The following is a 6,537-nucleotide window of genomic DNA, read 5'->3' as shown; positions in this document are numbered from 1 at the left end:
ACAACAACAACAAAAAACAGCTGTGATCATGCTGATATCAAGAGAAACTATAGGGCTGCACGATTTTGGGAATACATTTTTTATTTTTCTGGTTAAAATTGCTTTTTAAAAATCACAAAATGGCCCACTTTTTCCATGGTGGAATTCCAAATATTAGCACTTTTTCCAACAGTTCAGCTCTTACTATTGTGTAGTTTGTATTAATGCCATGGTTCAACAAATAATGTAAAGGTTAAATAATAATTCACTTAGACTTTATAAGAAGCAATTGCGCCTTTATTTCACACAATTCTGACTTTATATCTTGCAATTCTGACTTTATAACACGCAATTGCGACTTTATTTCACGCAATTCTGACTTTATATCTCGCAATTCTGAGAAATAATGACAGAATTGCGAGATGTAAACTCGCAATTGTGAGATAAAAAGTCGCAATTATCTTTTAAAATGTTTTATTCTGTGGCGGAAACAAGCTTCCATACCTCCTGGCCTCTTCCTCCCCTCCAACCTCCCTGACGCGTAGCTACTGTTACGGTAGGGCCGGCCCAGCTATCGATAGGCGTTGGCGGTGCCGCGGTAGCCTACCTGAGAAAACGTTTTGGAAAAGACGGGCTATGGACCCAACCAACTCTATAGGAGGGGAGGGGAGAACTCCCTCACATGGTACAACCTATGCAGAGGCTGCGCGCTGCGGTGTCAGAATGCGGAACGTGTGTAGCCTAATGTAACGTGAAAAAAAAAATCCTCGACCAGCCCAAAAGTGAAGCGGCCCACCGGGAATTCTCCCGATTACCCACCCCAGGCCTGTATATAATGAACACCAGGTTTGTTGTGCCTTGTAGGCATAGGCTACAGTGCTGCATAAAATAATAATAACAATAACCTATAGCAGGCGGCCTATAAATCGTTAAAAAGGAACACCTCAGTAACACTACACTAGAGAAAAATATATTGATTATCATATGTCACTTCAAATGTTTCCATTCGTTATGACATTATAAAATGAGATTGGAGTAAAAATATGAAGCCTAATGTTTGGTGTGTTTTGCTTTTCAAACGCACAGTGCGTTATTTACTGAAGCGATCGAGCCGCTCCAACTATTATTGTGACCATATACATATCTATCTACGTTTGAGCAGATATCCACAAACACAGTATTTAACAGTGAAAACGGGTCTAAACATTATAATATTCAGCATATATCTAGCAACAGTTCAACTGCAATGTGAAGTTTATGCAACAATAACATTAACTATTAAAGCTGCAAGCAGCCTTCCGGGGCCAAGCCCTTATGGCTGTTTGGCTTGTTTGGATACATGATTTATTTTTTACTTGGAATCTTTTGAACATTGCACAATTCACATGGTTTAATGCTTGCTACACATTGGATTTGATTAAACAATCTTCAAAGTTATAGCCTTTTGCTTTACTCAGCATTTGCTTTATACTCATACACCGTGGTTTGCTTAATTTTACAGAGATTTAAGTTGTTCAAGGTAGAACTGCAGCTATTGGCTGTAAGTGACAAAGCATTAAACAATTTTATGAAGTTGCACCAAACAGGAATCAAACACATAACCTTTAGGTCAGATGCTTGTTGTTTAATGTCATTCAGCACTAGGCACACCAATAGACAGCCAGCTGATGAGGTTTAGTATGGAGATAGAATTGTGTCTTTATTACATGCGAGAAAATAAATGATCTGAGAGAAAAAAAAAAGTTTGAGAGAAAAAGTTATCACACTGATAGCAAAAAAGCATTCCATGAGAGAAAAAAAGAATATTTGAGAGAAAAAGTTTTCATACCAATAGCAAAAAATAATAATATTTGAGACTAAAAAAAGTTTTGAGAGAAAGTATTTTCTCATAGAACATAAAAAAATATAAATTTGAACTTTTTAAAATTATTTCTGAGAAAAAAAATCTCTCTCAAAATACTTTGAAAAAAAAAAACTCTCAAATATATATTTTTTGCTATCAGTGTGAAAACATTTTCTCAAAAAAAAAAGTGTTTCTCTCAAAACGCTTTTCTTTGCTCTCGATGCAATTTCTTGCTCTCATGTCAGGATTTTGCTTTCGCTGTGAAAATTGTGTCATGGGCAGGGCCACGTTCCTATTGGCCAGTCGGGTGAGCATCGTCTTGTCTTGGGAGTCGAACTGAATCATTACACCATTGTTCGGTTCACTGGCATAGATGCCACCTCTGCCTTAGTTGAGCACGGACACTACAATGTTTGGGTAAGATGATGACACACACAACTCGATGGGTAGCTGGCTGAGCAAGTTCAGCATCACTGAAGATTAAACATTAAAAAATAGCACTCATGTTCATGAATGAATGTGTATTATATTATTAGCTTGCTAATCGCTAGTAAAGTGTAGCGACTGACCGAATCCTGATTGTTTTTCTCATGCTGAACAAATATGAACACATACATGTTCAAATTCAGAAAGCCTTAAATGATGTGGTTTGGTGCCGCGATGTCTACAAGTGTCTGCAAGCAGGCCACTTGTTAACATTTTTTTACGACGCATTGATTAATCAACAAACAGGCCCCTGTTGTTATCGAACTATCACCGTGCTGTGCAAGAACAACTCCCTGCTGTGTCTAACGTTTGTTCTTTGTGAACTGAAGGCAAATTACAAAGATTGGCTCCATTCAGTGTCTAGGACTAACTGCTTCCCTCATCATTTTTTTACGACTCCTCAGGCTGATAAGTGAATTTGCATACAAAATTACTTTTGTCTCTGAGATTGCCATTTTCAAATTAAACCCCCAACCCCTCACGTGGTACGCGCACCACGGAATGCAACAGGGGCCTATACCATGAAGCCGGATTAGGTGGCTAGCCAGCTATGTTTCAGCTTAGTTTCCGTCAACCCTGGGTTTTAGGTACTATGAAAGTAGCTCGGCTTTAATCGGTGTTCGTTGCCATGGTATCTTAAGCTGCACGGCTAACCTGCTCCGGGGCAGGTTATGTTCTGGATTCAAGATCTCAGACTGAAGTTTGACCAATCAGCTGAGAGCAAAGAAACATATAGGTGACGTAACTTATTCCAAGTGTCTGTTGCAATGACTTCACCTTTTCTTCCAAATCCGGTGGACATCTCAGCGCAAATTGTTTGACGAGCACTTCGTAGAGAAAGAGTTTTTAGCCAGACAAAATCCCCTTGCCTTAACTGATAGTTACTTGTATGAAAGATACAGATTTTCCGCGGAAGGAATTTCTTATCTTTGCGAACTTCTTGAGCCGCACATAAAGAATTTAACACGTCGAATTTATGCACTTACTGTACCGCATGGTATTGCGTTGCGTTTTTTTTTTTTTTTTGCAAGTGGTACATTCTTGCACTGTGGGTGACGCACAGAAGCTGGGGGAAAACATATGTTTGTCGAACCATTCGCAAGGTGGTCCTCGCTCTGCAGGAGTACATGTATAGTTTCATTAATAGTGTTCCCCGGACATTTATCGACCATGTCCATAAAAGGGGGCTTTTATAAAATTGCCGGTAAGATATATTGATAGGGTGACATCACATGAACAAATTTTTTTTTTTTTTTTTTTTAAGCAAATTTCACAAATGTACTATACAATATAATACATGTTAAGAATTATTTTGAATCTTTTTTATTATTCTTCTGTTAATCTTATGATAGGATTCCCAAGTCATTGCAACATGTATGCAGTCTATTGCTCCAATCTCCACTGTTCTAGGGAACATGAGGCAGATTATGTTAATAGGAAGTCCTATCACAGCCATAGTGTTCAGGCAGAGATGATGTGAATATGTGAGATGATTATTTTCTGTGAGATGAATCTTTAAATTAATAGTAACTTTAACAGATATAACAATGATCTACTCAACATTTCATCTGCAGACGACTTGTGGTCATGAACATATGATCAAGTTTGGATGCCAAATGGCCTGGCTCCAGTGCTTGTCTCACAAATTTTCCATGAGTCTGTGTTGTGTCAGCACTTTGAGCAAAGCAAGTTAAATTTGGTACAATACAAAACACTGTTAATTTGAACTGAGATAGAAAAACCTACACAGTAATCATGACCCTCAGACAGGGCCACAGCACCGCTTCAATGTGGCCCTCAGTAAAACCAGAGTGAAGATAGAGATGACCTTTGGCATCCTAAAGGCACATTTCAACTGTGTTTGGCGCTTCAGAGTCACCAGAGCGGGCATCACAGATAGTGGCTGCATGTGCCATTCTGCACAATATAGCCACCAGTAGAAAGGAGCGAGAAACACCACAAAACCAGCTTCTCCCCGATGAAACTGACCCGATCACACTTGACCACCCAGCTGGTGCAGATGTAGATGCAATCACCATACAATATTACACTTAATAAAAGCACATTGAAACTGCAGATATGTCTCAAACTGTTTTATTGGTTTTGTGGGATGGGAGGGAGAAAGAGAGCAAGAGAAAGTTGCATTAATAAATATTCATACTAAAGTGTTACTTGGTTAAATAAGTTATACTATATATACTATATAACTATATACATACTGAGATCAGTTTTATCCAGCTGTTTGATTTTGTTTGGAGCCTCCTCAGCTCACAGTCCAGCTCCTTTAGTGTGCAGTCTAGTTCAAGACTCCTTTTGTACAGGGCCCTGACTGAGTCTGTTTCCACCTGAAATATAATTCCACCACAAATATTATCATTACAAGTTTTCTGGAGGCTCATCAAAATCACAAAAAGTTCCTTGACTTCCTACAAACACAGGACTGACTGTAATTTATGTCAAGGGTTTTAAATCCTTACACATTTCTTCTGAAGCCCATTGAGGTAGAGGCCTCAGTTTCTGGGGCAGGTTGTGAAAAATCCTACAATAATAGAGATGTGTAAGGGCCAGTCTCTTTTTTATGCCACACATTCAAATGTTTGCCATAATAAAAAGCCCAGTGCATTCACATCAGCAACTGTCTCAGAACACACAGACAGAGTGTCTTAATTTCCTCCACCCTAATAAATAAAAATAGGCCAATGTAAAGCATAACTGTTATAAAGCAGGTTATGTTTGGTGTTCTGTCTGCTGCATACTGACCTCTGTGTGGGAGACTGTGTGTGTGTATGTGTGCTGGCTTCAACAGGGACACTTTATTTCCCTCTACTGCAGAACATACAGTCAGCCATATTTAAAACTTAAAAAAGTAGTAATGTATTGCACACACGTACCCAGTGTTACTTGCTTAGAGGAGCCAGCACCAGGGTCAGATTGTACAGCACCTGTAATCCCATCCATAATCGGCCGTCCCTTATTGCCTACTCAGAGCCAACTCCTCCGCCAGTGTATTCTGGTTTTCTGAATTTAACTCTTTATTTCTGTTTGCTGCAAACAAATGTTTGTGATCAAATGTTCACAAAAGTAATAAAAGGTTGTGGTAAATACTCACCACTTTGAATTATATTTTTATATTTTGTCTTTATCTGCTGCCAAGAACATTTGGAGTTGGGGTTGCATCTAAAAATCTAAAAATCAATGAATATTAATCTTTCTTAGTACATACATGCACATTTTTTATATATTATAAAAATAGGCTATAGGCTATATTACACATAGGCTACACATATATACATAATTTTACATATATAGAACGTATTTGTTTAACTTACGCATTAACAATCAGCAATCTTTCTCCAACAGTCTTCTCTTGCTTTGGCCGCAGAGACCGTATTGTTTCGAGCTTGAAATGCATATTTAAATTCAGCGTAATTATGAATGATTATCTCTTGCTCCTCCGCGGAAAAATATATCGCTCTCGCTCTACCCGCGATTGGTTGTTCAGTGTCGACGTCACTCTTTTATGTGCACGCACGCGTGGAGTAATCATAGCTTGAGGATCAAAGCCTGAGTTGACAGAGAAAGTTGATGAGCTGCATCATGGTACCAATAAAGCCTGATTGCATCGGTTTGGTTTTGTCAACTCAAAACTAATCCTGTAACCCCGAGTTTGTTCAGCTACCTTCATGGTACATCCTCAGAACATTGCCGAGTTCACGCGCGTGATCATAGGTACTAAACCTATGCGCGTGAACTCGGCAATCGACTACTTTGGACTTCACCCGAAAACAGGATGTAAACACAGGTATTTGCGCTGGCTTAAATAACATAATTTTTATACATTTCTTTCACATCTACTGCAGTCAGATTCACTCATGTTCACTCTGAAGGAATCACTCACATTTTCTGTGCACTTGTAATGACACATCAAGGATGTTAAGAGGCTAAAAGCAGGTTTAAAACTTGCACCATTGCAGTCAACAGGGTGCAAATTTTAAAAATAGAATAACTCGGTGTAGGCAACACCGATTTTTGTCGTTGTTCTCTGTATTGACAGCACTCCAAATGTACAAAAAAATGAGCTCAATGTTAAAATTGACCGGATTTCTCCTTTAACCCCCTGAGGTCGGCAATCACGCCGGCGTGATCTGCTCGTTTTTTTTTTTATCAGTGCAAAATACTCTGTTGATTTTGATTTTACATACTTGTGTTGTACATCATTCAAAGCTGTT

The 6,537-nt window shown here is 38.7% G+C and overlaps 1 long non-coding RNA gene across 1 annotated transcript; it reads right to left on the bottom strand.

Moving 5' to 3' along the window:
* Positions 1-4,608: 4,608 nt before the first annotated feature.
* LOC307157454 lies at positions 4,609-5,479 on the bottom strand. The gene is made up of 4 exons (XR_013820990.1): positions 5,418-5,479; positions 5,200-5,353; positions 4,786-4,847; positions 4,609-4,653 (listed from the first exon to the last, which is right to left on the bottom strand). It is a non-coding gene; the product is annotated as an uncharacterized lncRNA (long non-coding RNA).
* Between the last annotated feature and the right edge of the window lie 1,058 nt (positions 5,480-6,537).

Source organism: Squalius cephalus (assembly GCF_949319135.1).
Source record: "Squalius cephalus genome assembly, chromosome: 4".
NCBI classification, from domain to species: domain Eukaryota; kingdom Metazoa; phylum Chordata; class Actinopteri; order Cypriniformes; family Leuciscidae; genus Squalius; species Squalius cephalus.
Note: the sequence above shows the minus strand (reverse complement) of the source record. Positions and strands in the feature narration are given on the sequence as shown.